The following is a 19,188-nucleotide window of genomic DNA, read 5'->3' on the forward strand; positions in this document are numbered from 1 at the left end:
CATACAAGGTAATGCATTTTTATTTTTCTTGTATCGTACAAAACAAGCGAGGAGATACGTCAATTATGGCTACCTGAATAGGAAATACAGTAGCAACTTGGGAAAAGGATCTAAAATCTTTATCTTGGAGTGAACAGTTTTTTTTTTGCATCCAGATGGTTAGAAGAGTTGCTGAGGATTCTGGAAATGCCTTAAAAACATTGATAAGTGTTGTTTAAGAATTTTCTGGGTATTTCAAAGATCACCAGATTTCTTTTTAGGAAAAAATGGATGCTGAGCTGTGACTTGAATGTAATGGTAATGCTTGAGAGGCACAAACTGGGGCTACTTTACTATAAGATGTGGGATTCAAAGATAGTTGTTATTATATGATCGAGCATAAGAAACAAAGCTGTCAAGACTTATACACACACAGTTGTGGTCAAAAGTTTACATAAACTTGTAAAGAACGTGTATGTCATGGCAGTTTGAGTTTCCTATAATTACTACAACTCTTAATTGTCTGTGATGGAATCATTGGAGCACATACTTCTTTGTCACAAAAAACAGTCATGAAATTTGCTTAATTTATGACTTTATTATAGGTCTTCTGAAAACTTGACCAAAACTACTGGGTCAAAAATATGCATACAGCAATGTTAATATTTGGTTAAATGTCCCTTGGCCATTTTCACCGCAATTAGGCACTTTTGGTAGCCATCCACAAGCTTTTTGGGGTTAAAGGCCTCACCTTTTCTCCTCCAAACATATGTCTGGTCATTGTGGCCAAATAACTTTGTTTTTGTTTCTCAACCATAAACGCTATGATGGGCATCCTGACCAATTTTCTCTCAGCAGCAGTTGATAGCTTGCGTGGTCTTCCTGATCTTGGCACTGACACAACTATGCCATGCACTATATACTTACAAACAATTATTTGCACAGTGGATCTTGGGACCTGTAGCTGCTTTGAAATGGCTCCAAGTGACTTCCCTGACTTGTTCAAGTCAATGATCCGCTTCTTCAGATCCATGCTGAGCTCCTTAGACTTGCCCATCATAGCGTTTATGGTTGAGTCTAATGAGTGTATCAAATGAGCCCTATTTAAATGGACTCAGACAAGTCACCAGCTGTAGACAATCAGAAGCACTCATGAGAAGTTAAAGAGGTCATGTCACAAAGCAAATTTGATTGATAAAACTTTCTACATCACCACAATTGATCATTGAAGTTGCTCTATGTATATTTTTGACCCAGTAGTTTTGGTCACATTTTCAGAAGACCTAAACGAAGCAAATTTCATGACGTGTTTTTTGAGAAGTATGTGCTCCAATGATTCCATCACAGAAAATTAAGAGTTGTAATAATTATTGGAAACTCAAACTGCCATGACATACATGTTCTTTACAATTGTATGTAAACTTTTGACCACAACTGTGTATATATATCAATCAGCTCAGCCCTGGTGATGCGCATTTCACTGCAGCATAAAATGACCACACTCTGCCTGTTGGTTGAGCAAGAACACATATGTATAATACAAAATGACTTGCGACATGTGTTTGCCAGACCTGGGTGGCATTTCCTCTGAATGCAGCAGACAAAAGCTAACCCAAGAAACACATGATGCAGAACAAAAAAATAAATCATGAGTGAGGGCATATATAGACTAAAGAAAGTGTCTGTCATCCAGGGCCCTGTTTGTTTGTACTCTTTCCCAGGCTGCCTGGATTCATTAACACATAGCCCCTGGCAGAACCCACTTTGGCACAGGGTTGAGCTGGAGGATGACCACGGCAGTGCAGCCTCCGCACACCAGGAGATGAGAACATGTCTCCACCCATCCACACTCAACCTTACCCCACCCTGCACAGTACCCTCCTCTGGCACATATCAATTCCCTCCACCCTTGCTTCAGTGTCATCTGGCCCAGTCCTGAGAGCAAATGTATTTAATATTTTTATGCTTTGGTTCAACAGAGGTAATTAATACAGAGTAAAGCTTGAGAAAAGTCAGCAGATTTTAGATTGCAGAAACAATGAGCATAGTGAATGATGGGTGGCAGTAGACAGCCATTTAGAGACCAAGGAGGCAGTCCTAAGATGTTGTTTTTCCAGTCATAACCGCCTTGCTTTGTCTAAACCCCCTCAGCTGGCCAGGTACTCCCCCTCCACTCCTCCTAACCCTCACTCTCACCCACAATGCACCTGGAGCAAGGCCAGGGCTGCTGTTAATTTGGCCTCATTATTAAGTTAAATGCAGCACAGGCGGCGGTGCTGGAGCTAATGAGCAGTGCAGAGCTGGCTGTGCTGCTCTCAGCCTCCTGTCCCAGCCATTAGAAAAATTAGAGAGTGGAAAATGAGTCAAGGTTTGTGGAGGCCTTAATTGAAGTCTTGAATGAAACTGTCTCTGATCTGAGTAAACACTACTCTGACTGGGAAGGTCTCAACCTTCACTTAGAAACAGAATAGCTCCTGTTGGGGCCAGAATGTCCATTTGTGTCAACAAAATCAACATGGTGTAGAACAAGGTGTTTTAGGTAGGAACCGATACATGATAAACAAAGTGTCTACATAATGCAGACCAAGTAATTAACTTACTATATCTTCCAGTCATTGTATGTGCATATGTATGTATTTATATGTATATATGTGTGTTAGAGACCTCTTTTGGTTGTGTTTATGCACAAGATGGTATTTGAGCTGTGTGGGTGGTAAGGTCTCTGTTCAGGGGGAGCTGTGGCTTTAGAGGAGGAGCTCAGAGCAGGGGCATTACGAAAACACACAAGTGAGAGACAAACAGGGCACTCAGCATATCAAAAGACAAAGTTACACTTAAGGTTTTTAAAGAGTGGAAAAAATACTGATTTGTATGGCGTAAACTGCTGTCCACTACTCTGGAATAGTATCCCTCTTAAGTCATCTCAGAGACTGTCTATCATCTAGCCAATCAGTCAAGACCGTGAGAGACTGGGAGGTTTAGGAGTCTCTATGTTTAGATGACTTTGAGGGTTTTTCCTCTGCAGCCTTGCTAAATTGTCCAAACACAACCACACTGGCATTCATTTGCACTTCATCCCAACACAGCTTATCCTGACCACACATTGACAATGTTTTTCTGGGAGATACTGGGGAGATAGCTGGCCAAATCTTTGAAACCAAATCAGCAGCTTACAGAGATCAGCAGGAGGCTTCATTTCGATATTAAAAGAGAGAGAAAGATCAGTTCACTGTTCAGGTTTGGCTGATCTCTGCTGGGATATAGAGATAGATAATAGCCAGAGGTTGGAGGAACATGGGAGGCAGATGATGACGATGATGGTGTGTGTGTGTGTGTGTGTGTGTGTGTGTGTGTGTGTGTGTATGTAGTTTTTGGGTTGTAGTAACTGTGCTGTGTTCAAGTGCCTCGTCCAGGCTCCTGTCTCCCTCTCCCTTTTGCTTCAGTGTGTGGCTGGGGACAGTGTACAGCATATTCCTGTCACAGTATTGTCCTCCTGCAAGCCTGCTTCTGATGGAGAACACTTAGCCATGTTTAGAACTGTACAGGTTCAAAGAGAGGCCAGCAGCACAATGGAGCAGGGCAAGTTGGCTGCAGTAGCACTGTGTGGGAAACACCATCACACACCAAGGAATCAAAACAAAGACACACAAGGGGAAAAAACTGTGGAAGGATTAAGGAAATTGTCATTTTTCCCCTTACTCTATTTTACTTTTGAATTCTACAGAAAACATTTCCTCAACACAACAGTGATATTAGCCAAAAGGTCCTGTGGCACATTAATGGACCTGTAAAAAACTGACAACAGACATTAAGTTCATTAGTGTGTCAGTCAAAAACATTTTGTATTCATTCAAAAATATTTTTCAGGCAATGAAATCTCTCACTTATAGAAAAGCTGGCCTCTGATTGGAGAATGCCTCTTTATCAATGAGCCATTGGCTGGGTGAATGGGTGGGGCCATAAGGCCATCTATAAGGCAGTGTTGTCAAAATGATTACATCAATGTGCATGACACTGCTGACTGGTTGTAACAGCTCTTACTTTATGTTGACTTCCCGTCATAAGAACAGAAATCTATGCATACTTGGCGTCAGCGTAGGTGAAGAGCAGACACAAACGCCACATTAAAGGGATAAAACTGGAGTTTGGGTTTTGAGTAAATGTTTGGCTAACTCAGCTTCATCACATGTCCGGCATTTAACTAAATAGTGTGCTGACATTGACCATCACATACAATAAAGGCAGCCAGTCTTCTCGTGGTGGCCTTCTCACCCCAAACAGCCCCTGTGACCTGTCCTTCAGCCCCCCCCTCCAATGCTTTAATCCAGCTAACCTTGTCAAAACCACCAGACCTCATTCAGAACAAGCAGATGACTCTCTGCACGCCAGTGGCCTCTATAAATAGAAATTTCATTGAGGAGCAGAAGGCTGAATGGGAGGTATTGTAAACAGCGGGCCAGCCTGAAGCCTTACACAGGGCTAACCTGGGAAAGTGATGGAAAGTGACATGCTGCAGCCATGAGGCATGCAGTACAATAACAAACTGACACCATTGTAGCACTGTCCTTCACTTCACATGTAAAGGTTTTACCTTACACTGTTTACTGCCAAAAATCTACTTGCAAACAGCATACTAAGGACATTCTTTGGGTTAAGCAACAAAACAATGTGGTTTATGTTTATTTCTAAAGTAAGAATACTGTCTCTGACAGATTTCAACTTTTCAAACTTTCCTGTGACCCCCTTAAACAATACCAATAAATGAGATGTTTGTGGGAAGACTAAGTGGACTGCTCATTCTGCATTATGTAAAAAGAACAGTCTGCAACATACAATCCTTGACTGACCATGAAGCAGACAACTTTCTTTTACAGTATATACTTGTAGAGTACATAGTGCCTCTGGTTCTTCTCCACAGAAAATAAGTATACTGTTGTTTTTAGCCACAACTCTACATCAGCCTGTGTTGGGTACAGACCCAGCCTGTCTGTGAGCTGCCTGATTCGCTGATCATTAATTCAGTTTACTTACCCCGTTTTATACACAAGGCAGTGTAACAAGCCCATTCTGGCATGGGTTAAAAGGTTTGGCATGGGAATTATGTCTTCCTCAGGATGGAAAAATATGTTGGATAAATCAAAGGATTATTTTGTGAACAAAACTGTGCCATACAGTGACGTCAAAAACTGGCTGACATCTCATTCAGACAGTTCAGCTGTTTGCAGATTGATGGATGTGTTTGATGTGCAAGAAAATTTCATCAGTGAGTCTAAGCACACACATCTAGTCTGTCAGTTTGGGCCTTGCTGTTGGTGCAGCAGAACCGCAGGGGTCCGACTCTGTTTTTGACTCATGTCTGGGGAAGGAACAGAGTTTTACAAGATTGAGGAGGCATTTCTAGATTATAGGTGTTTCTATCCACCTCTGGCTCTTTCTGGTCTCAAAATCTTTAACACATGGACCAACTATAAAGGAGCCTAGACAGTCACCTACCAAATCACACACAGAGAGAGAAAGAGTGAGTGAGAGAGGGTGAGAGCGAAAGAGAGGCTGAACCATTTTTAAGCCACTCATTTGATTCACAATTCACACGCAGATCCCAGCCAGGGGGCAGGGATTTTGAGGAGGAGAGATCAGTAGCCAGGCTTAACTTAAAATGTCAAATGCTTTACTTTGACTTCATGGAAAAAAGAGAACCCAACAGACCACATGCTACTAAGCATTTTTCCCTCCTTACTTGAAAAAATCTCAGAAGCAACAGGTACAGACTGGCTCTTTCACTGAGCTGTAGTAAAACAACGAGGTGCTTCAGCCCTGAAGGCCAGTGATACCTGATCATCAAACTGCCACCAATTAGAGCATTAGAAGAAGTCATTTATTTTGCCTATGTTAAAGAAGGTGCTAAACTCCATGAACCATTCCCTCATACCCCTGCTGAAATTTCATCCAGAGCAGCCCTGGCCCCACAGAGAGAAAGAGGGATATTGAGGGGCTAAGTGAGTCGAGGGCCCTGGAGACCGGGCTCACCAGAGTACACCCAGTCCAGAAACGACAGCCCCCCCTCTATCATTCTTCCCGTCTATCCCCTCCTAGTCTTCACTGCCCGGCTGGAGGACTTGGTAATACAAATTCATTATTCACGACAGAAAAAATCTGCATGCTCAGAACGATCAGTCACAGAGGGGCTACCACAGCGCAGGGGGGTTGGAGGTAGTAACTGACGCCCTCCCCTTTTTCAGCTTATGACTTAATGCAGGTAAAGCATGAGGCTTGGTGCTAGACTGCTCCCCTCTCTTCAGCCCCACACCCAAATCTCCCCATTTAGGTATTTGTTGAACCTCCTGCACTGAAACCACTGCCTGTACATGAACAGACTGGGTGTTGGGCAGCACACAAGTTTCCATGCATGGTAGGCAATGAAAGGAGAGCTCAATATGCTTTCAGCCTACTCAATTCCACAACTATTACTGAAAGTAACAAGTGTCTTGAATAATTTACAATAACATCACGAATAAGCAGCCAGTCAGTAGATACAATTGTCAACTTACAACAGCATAGCAGAAAAAAATGCAAAAAATAAATATATAAGTGTTTTATTCATAAATCAACATTTAGAAATGGAAATTGACATCAGTGAAGAAAATGAAGAAAAAGACATGACGGAAAGATGAACTCTGGAGCGTACACAGGCTGTCTGGTTACGTGTTTCAGTGGAACAGGAAATAGTGTGTTTGCATGGTCTCATCTGAGAGGTGTTTCCAGGTGCTGCTCAAGTGGTTTATCTGATTTGCCCCCCCTGAAGATTGTCAGCTAACACCTAAGCTGTCAGGGGTTTACCCAGTTCAAATTAATACATCACTGATCACAGTGAACACCTTAAACCAAATGTCTGACACACCAACACGAAGACAGGCGTATCTTGATTGTTGAATTACATATACAGTGAAAAGCAATATTGGTGAAAAAATATTGGATGCGGTAGTTATAAAGTACCATACAACGGTACCCATAATTTATTTTGGAGTTGAAAAGTCTTGAAAACAAAAAAACATTCAAAAGAAATAAAAATGTTTTAAAATATCAACACATGCTTGCTATTTGTATCTATTGCAGTCATCCTTTACTAACATGCTACAAAGGGTTCGGGCCTTCTGATGAACAGCACCCTCTGCTGCTTAGCCTCTGAACTATCCATCCATCCACTTCCTATACAGCTTAACCTGGTCAGGATCAAGGGGGTTGAAGCATATCCCAGCATGCATTGGGTGACAAGTCACCAGTTCACAGTGCTAACACACATAGGAAGAAAAATAAATTCACATTTACATTTACATTCATTAGCTGAACTAGCTTTGGGGTAAGTCAACCCATGGTAAAGCAACAATGCAACAAAATAAGCCTATCATATCATGTAACATATTTATTGAGAAGATTGTCTATAAGCTTTTAAGCTTGTCACTATAAAAAAAAAACACTGTTCACATTTTGCCCTCCACAGTGAACACCATTTATCATGTTTCTGGGAAAATACAGAAAATACAGTCAGCCTATTCTTTTAATGTTGGTCAAACGGTCGGTCAATTAGTCATGTAGAGTGCAATACTGTATCATTATGAGCAAATCGTATTAATCGCAACATTTAAGTCGAAGAGCAGAAATCTCTGGAAAACTGACCAATGGAAATCCTTATGACAGCCAACTTTTCTCTCCTTACAAGCCAGAAAAGACACATTACAGACATCATATGATGTATGGATGAAAAAAAAATCCAATAGCAAATGTATTCAATAATGGTACAGATGATTTCTTCACTTTAGTTCATTTTAGTGTAAATCAGTCTATATTATCTTTTTCTGAATTGCTCAAGACAGATGATTAGGCATAATTCCCTACAATCAAGAGTGGCGGTCCTGTATCAAGAGTCAATTCCCAAACTGGGGAAGAGGATATTTCATCCAGCGGCTCTGCACAGGGCTCCAACAATAACACCTCCCTACTGAAAGGAAATTCCTCCACCTCCTCTGCTCTCGGCTGGAAAACACAGCTCTCTTAATCCGTCTGTAGTAATGAGGTCATTTCACAATATAATTTTCTCCCTTCTTTTTTTGTATTGAACAAATTAAAATCTGGTGTTTGCCAGTTACAGGAACAAAACTTTGTGATTGATCTCCATCTTTAATAAGATACTCTACAAAACTATAAATGATTTCATATAATCTGATGAAAGGGTATATTTCCGTATGGGAATCTTTGATCCTTTAGACGTTCAGTAGTGTTTCTGCAGCTAAGATCAGAGGCCTTCAGTGAGGTGGGAGTGGAGGCAGCGGAGGTGGTATGGCAGTAATGGAACAGAGAGAGATGTTGTTGAGAGCTATGCCCTGCCAAAACCAACTCTGATCACTGCTCAGAAACCATCTGATCGCAGGAGCAGCCAGTCTGGCCTTAAGTGGAGGTGACAGTGTGTCTAGGAGACACGTTACAAGTCAGAGGAAATTGGAGATAAACAGATAAAAGAATGCAATCTCTGCTGGAAGTAGCAAGGCACAGGGGGCAGGAAATAAACCTGTATTTAAGCTGATTACCCGAGCAGAGTCCCAGCCCCTTTCAGCAGCTCTGTACAGCCCGGCCTCACCACTACCAACGTTGTTAATTAGAGATTTGCTAAGGGGAAAAAAGGCAGCCTTGTCAGACTTGCAGGAGTGTTAGTGATGGCTGGCTGGAGGGGGACATGCAGGGCTCTTAATTGGGTCTGTATGCTGTATCGGTGGCTGGCTGGAGCGCTGGTGATGATTGCTGTGAGCAGGTGGCCGTGGTGGCAGCTCCATGCAGGCCGTCCCAGGCCAGCCTGTCTGTTCTTGTCAGGACCTGGAACACTGAGCAGACAGCTCCTGAGCCTCGCGCTCATTACGCCAAGTTGCCCACCCTGTTGCCTAGCAACGCTCTCACAGCCCCTCCACAACACTTCCTCCCTGGTCCCACAATGTAACCTCACTGTCCAGCTATGGGAAAAAAAGATTAATGTATGTAGTACATTAAGCCAGCTATAATGCATCATCTTTTCCTGTAACCATAGAGTGTATTTAAAGATGGACGACGCCTCTCCACATCCTCCAACTGTACAAAAAAGAAGCCAAAATATCCTGGATATGGATGCTGCCATCTTGCGCTGGTGACGTCATTTGGAGCCAGAGTCTGCGCAGTAATGATCCGGATTGGAGCTGCGGTATCGAGGTCCCGCCCATACACCCGGCCAACTCAGTCGCTAACAGGGCTCAACTGTTAATCATGATGTGAAACCCTATTTTTAAAGCATCAAATAACTAATTAAAACCAAACTTATCAGAAAAATGAACATGTGAACGCGATAAGAACTACCTAAAATGACAGACACCATCTTTGGGAAAAATGTATTTGACGTGTACTTTGATTTTTTTATTTGGCCCATATCACATCTGCTAACATGGAGGGGGCGGCGTTAATGACTTATAATGCAGCCAGCCATCGGGAGGCTTCACTTTTTGGGCTGTCATGTCGTCCATCTTTATATACAATCTATGGTTGCAACCAACAATTCAGACCAAATAGTATTATGTCAGTGCCAATGAATGGAAGCCGCAAAATCACCCTGATTCATTACTGTCTCCCCAAAAGTGGGTTTTATATGAAACCATCATTACCTTCAATATGTTAGCTGCTGCAACTGAAAAATTACATTGAGAACTTAATCAGAGATTCAGTATCCACTTTCTTTCATCCAAGGTGTGTGCCTGGATTTTAATCAGGTAATGTCTCTGACGCGGCACAGCTGGTCATACATGACATTTGTGATTATGATCTGCCTACTAACAGTGCTTCAAAAACTTGAGCACACAAATGTAGACACAAACATGTGCAAGCCTTCACGCACGCACAGAAGTAGTTAAGATCTTGGAAGCATTTTTGCTAAATCTGCTGCCGACTTTTTCTGGCAGTAATCTCCATTTGCACCAGAGTGTAGCAAAAGTTGGAGTGGGGAGGGGTCAACTTCATGCAAATACTGCTTGTGACTTCAACTGCAATCCAGTAACTAGACCAGCAGCAGCGGTGAGACAATGTAGCAGCATAGAAATCAGGACTATATTCTTCTTCCAAACAGTCCTGGTACCAATGTGAGACTTGTTGGCAAAATGAGAATCTTATACATTTTTGAGTGATACAACTGCCTGAGGTAAACTTTACAGGGAAAAGTCGACTTTCGATGCATCTTCGATGCAGTATTGTTATTCTCAAAATGTCATCAGTTCATTGGGGAAATCTATGTCCCAAGAGACCTAGGCGTTTCTTTTGCTGCAGTTAGATTACTTTGGACAGTAGTCAGCCAAAGTTTCATGATTCAATGGAATTTTGATGAATGCTACAAATGAAGTGTAAAAGAATCAATCATGTCAGGGTTTGACTGGACGGACTTTGGAGAAGGGCATGTGGAACAGTGCCTGAGCTGTAAAATGACAGGAAACAGTAGAATGACATCAGTTATGGCACAGTGCAAGGCCTGTTTAATGAAATGGAGAAATCAATGGGCTTCTATAACGCCTTTTAAAACATGGAGCACACCTCGAGACTCCAGTTGTGAATTAAAAAAAGACATATTTCAAGCAACCACAGAAGAAATTGGAGCAGAGTTGGAATCCAATCAAAACCAACATCACCCCCTAATATGCAGTGACTAATCTGGCAGTAATAGATGTTATTTTCACTTCTCTCTTCTCAAAGGGTTATGGCTTGAAATTAAAACGAAACTAACTTCTTTCTGTGCCTAGGATCTATATTATTCAAGTTGATTTAATCCAGTCAACAGTTTACTAAATGACACAGAGTCCCCGCTGTCCTGTCAGTGTTCTGAGTGCAGGCTGTCCAGTGTTGAAAAAGGTCAATATTATATCATAGCCCCACCCTGAAGGCTCTCTCTAACATAACAATCCACACCAGGACTTGTCCACATTCTGTGGTGCCGCTCCAGTTACTGAAGCCGTACAGAGGGGAAAACTCTCAGCCCTAGACCCACTTCACCGTGCCAAGAAGCCCACAGCATGCAAAAGCTGAAAACCCAAAGGGCGATCATTTGTCATGGGCAGATCGCACGTCTGGAATGTCTCAGTTTGTGCACTCAGAATATCAGACAAGATGGGTGGTGTTCCTAGAGATCAGGGCCGCTCTCATGTCGGGCGATCAAAGTGAGCAGGGCTGGCGCTACAACGTTCATGCAGCTGTGTCTTCCCTGGGGTTGCACTTGGGCTGCGGGTGCTAGACCTCATTGTGGAAGTGCCTGTAAATAAATGGTTTTGTCACTGTGTTCACACATTCCTCCAACCAATGGGCCTGCTCTGCCCTATACCTCCATTAGCATAGGCTGCCATCCTCACAGCTGACTGCTGACATCACCTCACTACAAACACATGGGCTTCACAGAGGGGAAAAATTATACTTGCAACATAACACCATCAATTAACTAACCCTAACCCTACAGTTATCTACTCAAGTAAACCTTTCACAATCTTTGAAATCACTTATAAAGGAACAGTTTGACATTTTGGGAAAATTTGCTCGAATTAGGCCTGATGAGAAGATTGATGCCATTCTCTCTCTTTTATCTGCCTGTTCAATATGAAGCTACAGCTATGAAGTCATTGCTCCCAGCCAACAAATAGTCGAGCACATTACCCCTTGTAAAATCACAACTTGCTGTTTTTACACTTCAGTTTTTGTAGATTTAAACAAACAAGATATACCATGTTAATATGTAACCCGGTGCTGGTAGGCAGATTTGGATAGAGTCAAGCTAGCTGCCCCCCCCCCCAGGCGGGTTCCAGTTTTTATGCTAAGCTAAGCTAAATGTCTTCTGGCTGTAGCTCCAAATTTAACAAACAGATGTGACAGTGGTATAAATTCTCATCTAACTTCCAGAAAGAAAGAGAATAAGCATATTTCCTAAAATATCTAACAGTTTCTTTAAACATCACTAAAGCCATGGGGAATGTGTTAGGGACACAGTATGGCTTTTGCTGAGGTTTTAAAATAGGAGCAGAGGGCTTGATTAATGAGAAAGGCAGGAGTGCAGTACCTGTGCTATGGTCTTTTCATGAGGAATGTGAGGAATGCCCAAACGTCTGTAGTCAATATTTGCTTTAGATGAAATGATAAGAACAGCTCAGTCTCTCACCAACTACAACTGGGATGCCAGCCAAAAAATTTTAGCCCAAAGGAATACATTCTAACCTGCAAATTAACCAGTCAAACAATCGACTTGCATTACATTTAGAACATGACACATAGTCCTACAGACAAATATTGATTACACTGTTACCTAGCCAATGCTATGTCATGATCACACAGCCAGTCCTGTGGGAATAATCTGACCTTGTGTTGTCATTTGACCTATGTCCTTGGCATCAGCACCTCAGACTTCCCTTTGCTTAGTGCTGTACTGGGCCTTGTTTTACCACCCTGTCATTTTTCACTCTTTTGGGTTGTGGTGAATAGGGTCATTTTCACCTTTCTCCAAAACATCTTTCACATTTTGTAGCCAGGCAGATATTTGAGATTGAAAAGTCTCACTAAAAGAGAAAAATGAGCCTGCAGACTTACTAATAATGAATCATTATGAAAAGAAAAAACAACAGCAGAAAAAGAAAACAGTGGATTTCCTTCTGGTTGGTCTGACATTACAAGGATGTTTAACTTAGGGTACCTAGGGAGATGAACTACACACACCAATACACCAGGCTCAGGAGAGCAAGAGAGTGAGCAAGAAAGAGAGAGAGAGAGAAAAAGGGAAAATGTAATTAATCATACTACCGTCAGTGGGCCTGGTCTGGTGGAGGTGTTCTTGAGTTCTGGGTTTGTCTGTCAGTCTTGAGAGAAAGGCCAGTGGAACAGGAATGCTGTGTACGGGTGGTCAATTAGTTTACAAATTTCAGCTGTGACAGAGGCATTCTCCTCAGCCCCGGCCCCAAACTCACTCCTGCCATCCCTGACCAAACCACATCATATCAGGGCCCAAACCTCATGCCGTGATCTGAGGCATTTCCTGGGCTGTAACATAAAGAAGCTCACTCGAATATAGCCCGACCTAAATCAACAGCCTTTTACTGTGGTTACATTGGATTGCCTTACATTTAGGATCTGCCAGCGCTTTTAGCCCCTTTTCAGTTTTCCATGCGTCTGACGTACTTCTGAGAACCAGACCTCCACCACTCTGTCACTCTGCTTTTTCACTTCCCTGGGATCACAACATGTTGCACATCCTTTCCAATTTGACTGAATGTACTTATACCTCTCTGGACACATCAGTTTAACTATAAAAGCCAAATAAAAGCCACATAAGCAGACTGAAATCAAATCTAAACATGGGATAAATATGCTTTCCTTGAGCTTGTCATGAATAGGGCACAGAACCAAGACTGTCTCCTGGTACGTAAGTGCTTCAGATAATAAAATGCTGATGGCAACAACGATTGGGTTTTCCAGTTGGACAAGGGAGTAATGCTTGGCTTTTACTACAGTCGCTTGACGAATGAGGACAGCATCATAGCTGCAGTGGGCACCTAGCTATACACTTACACATATGTACACATACACATACAAGCGTTGATAGACAAAAACCACACGGTGGATCATACCCCACTGCTGTGGTTAATCTGGTGATTAACACTATTATCAATCATCTCCTGTGATGCAGTGACAGCGTGCCCACTGGGATTAAGCAGCTGACAGATTTAGTATGAAAAGCTTCAATGTGCAAAGAACTAAGGCAAACAGGACCATTATTCTACATCTTCAATTACATGTAGATGATTTCAACTCACTACAGTGATTACATAACATGAAATATGAACATATATTTCCATCTTCTGGCACTGTATACTGCATGCAAGGGTGTGAGTGTCTATAGGCATATTTTTAACCATATAATGTCCATTTGTGCATACATGGATCTGGATCAGTACATTTACACATCCACTTATTCACCACTAAAGTATGCATCCATATCTTTCTGGCTCTGTGTACGTGCAGAAGATTGTGCTGATTACAATGAATGCACTCTATTACATTTGTCCCACTGTGTGTGCGTGCCTATTTGCATGAATATGTGTGTGTGGGAGTTCAGGAGAGGAAATGTAAAGGTTGAGGTAGTTCCTTGGAAACAAAGGCTCCTCCACATCTCCGCATCGCCACATGAGTCCTTTCCTTTCATAGGCGCCCAAGGCTCCTGTCCATATCACTGTAACACTTAAGAGGGAACTTCCTGGAGCTGCCCCCCCAATCTTTCCCTTCACCTTCTATAGATGGCGTGACCTATAATGCATCACAGTCAAGTAAACATTAGCTAAAATTCTTCAACTTTATTACACACTAGCAAATGTCAAAGTAAAGCTCTGTGAGACTGGGTGCCTTGTTCATAAACCAGAGACAAATGACAAGCAATGCTGGCCATGATCTGGTTTTACTCAGCTGCAATTGCAAGAGAACCCATGATTCCCCAGTGACTCACCGACCCCATCGACTCCACCAACCCTTCACTGCTGATTTACAGTCTTATCTCTCTGGGCCTCACCTAACAATCTGTACCATCATCTTCCCTCCCTCTCTCCTTCTCCATCTTTCATCCCTCCTCTGTTTCCATGCTCTTACTCTGTTTTATTGCCACGATTGAAAATTGAGTCATAACTTCCTGACGGCAGTGTTCAAAGGTCACCCGCCTCCTCTCTCTCTCTCATTCTCTCTGTGTTGCCCGCCCCCTTTCCTCTTCTCCCTTTCGCGAGGCCCCTCATCCAACACGCCCAGCACTGCATTCCACAGCCGGTGGGAGCACCTTCAAACGCTCCACAAGCATAGCAGACCACTATACTCGCAGCGGCACGCAGGGCGACCGAGCCCCAGCCTCAGCTGCCACCAGGCCTCAGCACTAGGCTCAAGTCCTGCCAAGGAGAGCTTTGACTGGGGAGAAATTGCAATGCAGCAGCAACAGAGTCTGCATGATGACAAGGAAAAAGCAACTGTGGCTCTCAAGGAGAGTGATAACTTTACAGTATTAGCCACCTCCATGCTGCTGCAACCAGCTCCATGTAAAACCCTCATGCCACAGTGGGGCCTCTCATGTCTGTGCTGGGAGGCCGGCAGCTGTGATAGTGGGGCGCAGGCCTCAGAGCACCTTTTTGTCTGACCCCCAAATCCCTAAGGTCTCAAGTACAGTGACACACAGCTCCAGTTTCACCCTCCCAAGGCTCCTTATGTACTTGGCTCTCAAAACAATAATGTACTTGTACATGGTCACATACCACAACACAGCAAATGTACAGTGCTGTAATGAACAGTCAATTAATCCATTAGTTGACCGATACAAATTTAATGGATTCGAATAACTTGACTATTTTCCTCACGTCTCCCTCAGTAGTAGCGAAACAGTGAAGCAGACACATCAGAAACATCGCTGCTTAACTTATTTCATTGCAAAGATCATGACTCATTTTGTATTTTGGAAAAACCTGCTGGGTATTGTGTTGAAAATATTAGTAAAAATGTTTCAATTCATTAATTACATTTTAAGTTTAAATAATTGAGACACAGTATGACACAGTATAGTACAATCATTTTGGCAAAATAATTGTACTATAAAATCTATATATTGTCACACAGCATCGTAGCTCAGAAAAGCACAGTTCAGAGCAGTATTGACAGAATACTTGATATCACACCTGTATCAGAGACACATGGACACCCTCTTGTCAGTTCCCATAACCTGCCCTGCTGTGTTATCTGGGAGTGCTCCTGGGTCTTCAGTGGCGGCACTGTGTTGCACTGGACAGCTGCTGCTTCTCACCTGAAGCACAGACAGCATACAGTATTTTCTATAAGTGTAAGTGAAACAATAGACACCAAGATCAAGATCGTAGTGTAGTTCACAGAGAAGCTAAAAACAGGAATGTTGGCTAAATAACATCATGTAGGGTGACATATGTGTGCAAACAAAGAGGCATGCAGATTCACGGGCAGGATGGCCATGTGAGCTACATCCCGTCCTGATAAAATGGTTACAGGATATTTGGAATAAAGCAGTTAGGCTATATAATCAGTGAAGCAGGTATAAACAATATCTTGACAAAATTTTACAAATCGGTTGTTTGTAGGATAAGACGCATCATCGCATTTTCAGTGGTCTTCTCTAGGCTTTACATTTCACCACATTGTAATGACCTGTGCTGTTGAAATTATTGTCTAGCACACCAAGAGAAGGCATCTGGTTTGAGAAATTTGAGAAACCTACATCCTACAACAATTTTCATGTGTGTGAACACAGACAGGTATGTCTCTCCTTTTGGCTGGGCTCCATTGTTAGTCTTGTGTCGTGCCTGCGTGCTGTGATTATCAATGCACACATCTGGATGGACTTAGTCAAGGAATCCTATAAAGAACCTAATGGGCTCTTCTAACATTTTTTGAAGACTGATTAAGAGCTGTTTCAGATCTTGTTCACATCAATGAGTTCCATCTGTGATCTATTTAAGTTTTCACTGAATTTGTTATCTATGTTACTTGCTCCCTTTCAGTGTAATGGGGGATTTAGGGGAGACTTGCATGCTTTCTAGGTAATGTGCAAGATTGCTGAATATTTGCCTATGGGGCAGGTCAGATACTTGAATAAACATGGAGGGGTTCTCCACCACTGACAAACTGAGCATACATGGAAATCGACGGTGTTTCTGTACCATGAAAACGATCCCAGCTTCCTTAACATACCAATAAATTTGTTCACAAAGCATGTTTGCAAACCTTTGTTGTTCAAGTGTCACTCACTTTTAGTCTTGCTAATCATAAAGTAAAACCCCTATTTGGAGCCACGCCAGCATGAAAGGCAAATTTACACCTTGCATATTAGCTCAGTTACACCCAGTATACAGTCTGGTGAAGTAGCAAGCAGGCCTCGCTTTTAAGGCCTATTTGCCTTCCAATAGTTTGACCCTTATGTTTTATGAGGGAGACTAACACCATGAACTACATTTGTTACAAATTAGGCTTCCTAGTGCCGTAAAGTTGACACCTGCCACTTCAAACCTTTCTTTGGAAAGGAGGACGGCCAATGACAACCGACTAGAAAGAAATAGCTGCATTAATACACGTTAATTGGCTAGGCTGGCTAACACTCATGTCCACCTGGTCAAACTGCCTACAGGGTAAATTATCGTTAAGAATAACGTATAAAAGCATTGCTGTGGTTTGTTAACACATTTACATTTAGCTACTTAGCTGACGTACATTACAAAAACACTGATGGGTTTTCTTACCGTCTAAAAAACAAATTTTCTTCAAATAATTATCAAAGTATCTAATTTTCACCCCAAAGGACAAGTCGGCCATTACCGTCATTTGACCACAAGATGTCGCCAGAATCAACGTCCCGCCACTATTAATGCTGCCTTTAGGTACTTCTTGTAAGTTCGTACTGCTGTGGGTGAAGTGATAGATCATAGACAGTCTATGGGATAGATATGTGAGTTGTGGATTATTTTAATAAATCGACTGCAAGTCATTAACAAAATGAACAGCTGAACAAAAATATGATTTTTATTCTGCGATATAAAAAGCCATGTCCTTCGAATTATTTTTCTGGCAACAGGTTCTTAAAAACTTTCGGTCTTTCTAACAGCAGATGACTTTCACCGTCAGCCAATTGAGAATGACTTCCGGATGGGAGCCGAAACGTCTTGATTCTGAAAACAGTGTCCAGATGACTACGACTGAAACCTTTTCTACGACCGTCAGACATTGTCATTAATGGTTGTTGCTGGACAACACTGAGAGTCACTATAGCTAGACAGGCCTATTTGACAAATTGTTCGTTCCTGAGACTAAAATATGAAATGTCCTACAACACTTAAAGATACAAAAAGCCCGGATATGACCGCATAGACTGGAAAACTGGCACAGTAGGTTAGAGTTGGTCAAGGAGCACGAGTCGGAATCGAGTAGCGGGTAAATACAAATGGTACCAAACGGTATCGTGAATGTAATAATCGAGGGCTGAAAACCAAAACAAGGACTGGAAAGTCACAATTGAGTTTGTTAAGCATTTCCATCTTATATCGATGGCTAAAGCTCTGGACAAGGATGTAGGCAAAGTGAAGTTTGCAAAGTACTTGAATAATAAGCGTATACTTGTACATGTCTCAATGGAGGATATCGAAACAGAACTGAAAGGAGGGAAAGTGCTTGATGCTAAACGTATTAATACTAAAAGAAATGGAGAAAGAGCACACACGATGTCAATAACCATCGACTTTGAAAACAACCCCCCAACAAAACTTTTGCTAGGCTTCTTCAGATATGCAGTAAGAGTTCATTCCTCCGGCATTAAGATGCTTTAAATGTCAAAGAATGGGTCATACTGCCAGCCAGTGCAAAGGAAAAGAAAGATGTGGAGGTAATCATGCATTTGGAAAGATGTGCCAATTAAATGTTGCAATTGTGGAGGAGACCACAGTGTAGCCTATGGGGGATGCGCAGTTCAAAAGCATGCAAGAGAAGTCCAAAAATGTAAAATAATAAACAAAGGGTCATATGTAGAGGCTGTTAAGAAGGCCAACAACGAACATGTAGCAATGGAAAACAGCACTGAAAGTTATAACCCAGGAAACAGTAATGATCCTCCAAGTTCAGAAAACAGACAAACACATCAGAAAGGACTAGATGAGACCTTCTACAAGTGCAGGGTAAAGGAGGGAACCGTGTTAGTAGATAAAGTCAATTTTGTTCATTTTATGCATTCGTATGTAAAGTGCACATCGGATTAGAACAAAAGGGACAGGAATGAGAGAATCGAAACAATTGTGGAAGCAGCAAAAGAGTACCTCTGGACGTCAAGCACAGAATGTGAAACAATACAAGAATTGATGAACCCGTTCATATATGATGTGTCTAGTGATTAAACTAGTAATGGTACTTACCATCTTTCAGTGGAATAGCAGAAGCTTAATAGCAAATGAACAGGAATTTAAGAAGGTCATAAAGGATTTAAAGGACAAACCAGATATAATATGCATTCAAGAAACATGGCTGAGACCACATCTAGATTTTGTATTGGCAGGATACAATTCAGTCAGACATGATCGAGTAAATAAACAAGGGGGTGGCTGTCTCACATTCATTCATTAAAGACAATTTAGCATACAGAAG

General features: G+C 42.1%; 1 long non-coding RNA gene across 2 annotated transcripts; it reads right to left on the reverse strand.

Annotated features, from left to right (window-relative positions):
* Positions 1–6,412: 6,412 nt before the first annotated feature.
* LOC122875145 lies at positions 6,413–17,393 on the reverse strand. Of its 2 annotated transcripts, none has more exons than XR_006377756.1 (4): positions 17,301–17,393; positions 15,714–15,838; positions 12,814–12,899; positions 6,413–8,978 (listed from the first exon to the last, which is right to left on the reverse strand). It is a non-coding gene; the product is annotated as an uncharacterized LOC122875145 (long non-coding RNA). The 2 variants fall into 2 exon arrangements; XR_006377755.1 differs by lacking the exon at positions 6,413–8,978 and adding an exon at positions 9,662–11,284.
* Between the last annotated feature and the right edge of the window lie 1,795 nt (positions 17,394–19,188).

Source organism: Siniperca chuatsi, linkage group LG4 (genome assembly GCF_020085105.1).
Source record: "Siniperca chuatsi isolate FFG_IHB_CAS linkage group LG4, ASM2008510v1, whole genome shotgun sequence".
NCBI classification, from domain to species: domain Eukaryota; kingdom Metazoa; phylum Chordata; class Actinopteri; order Centrarchiformes; family Sinipercidae; genus Siniperca; species Siniperca chuatsi.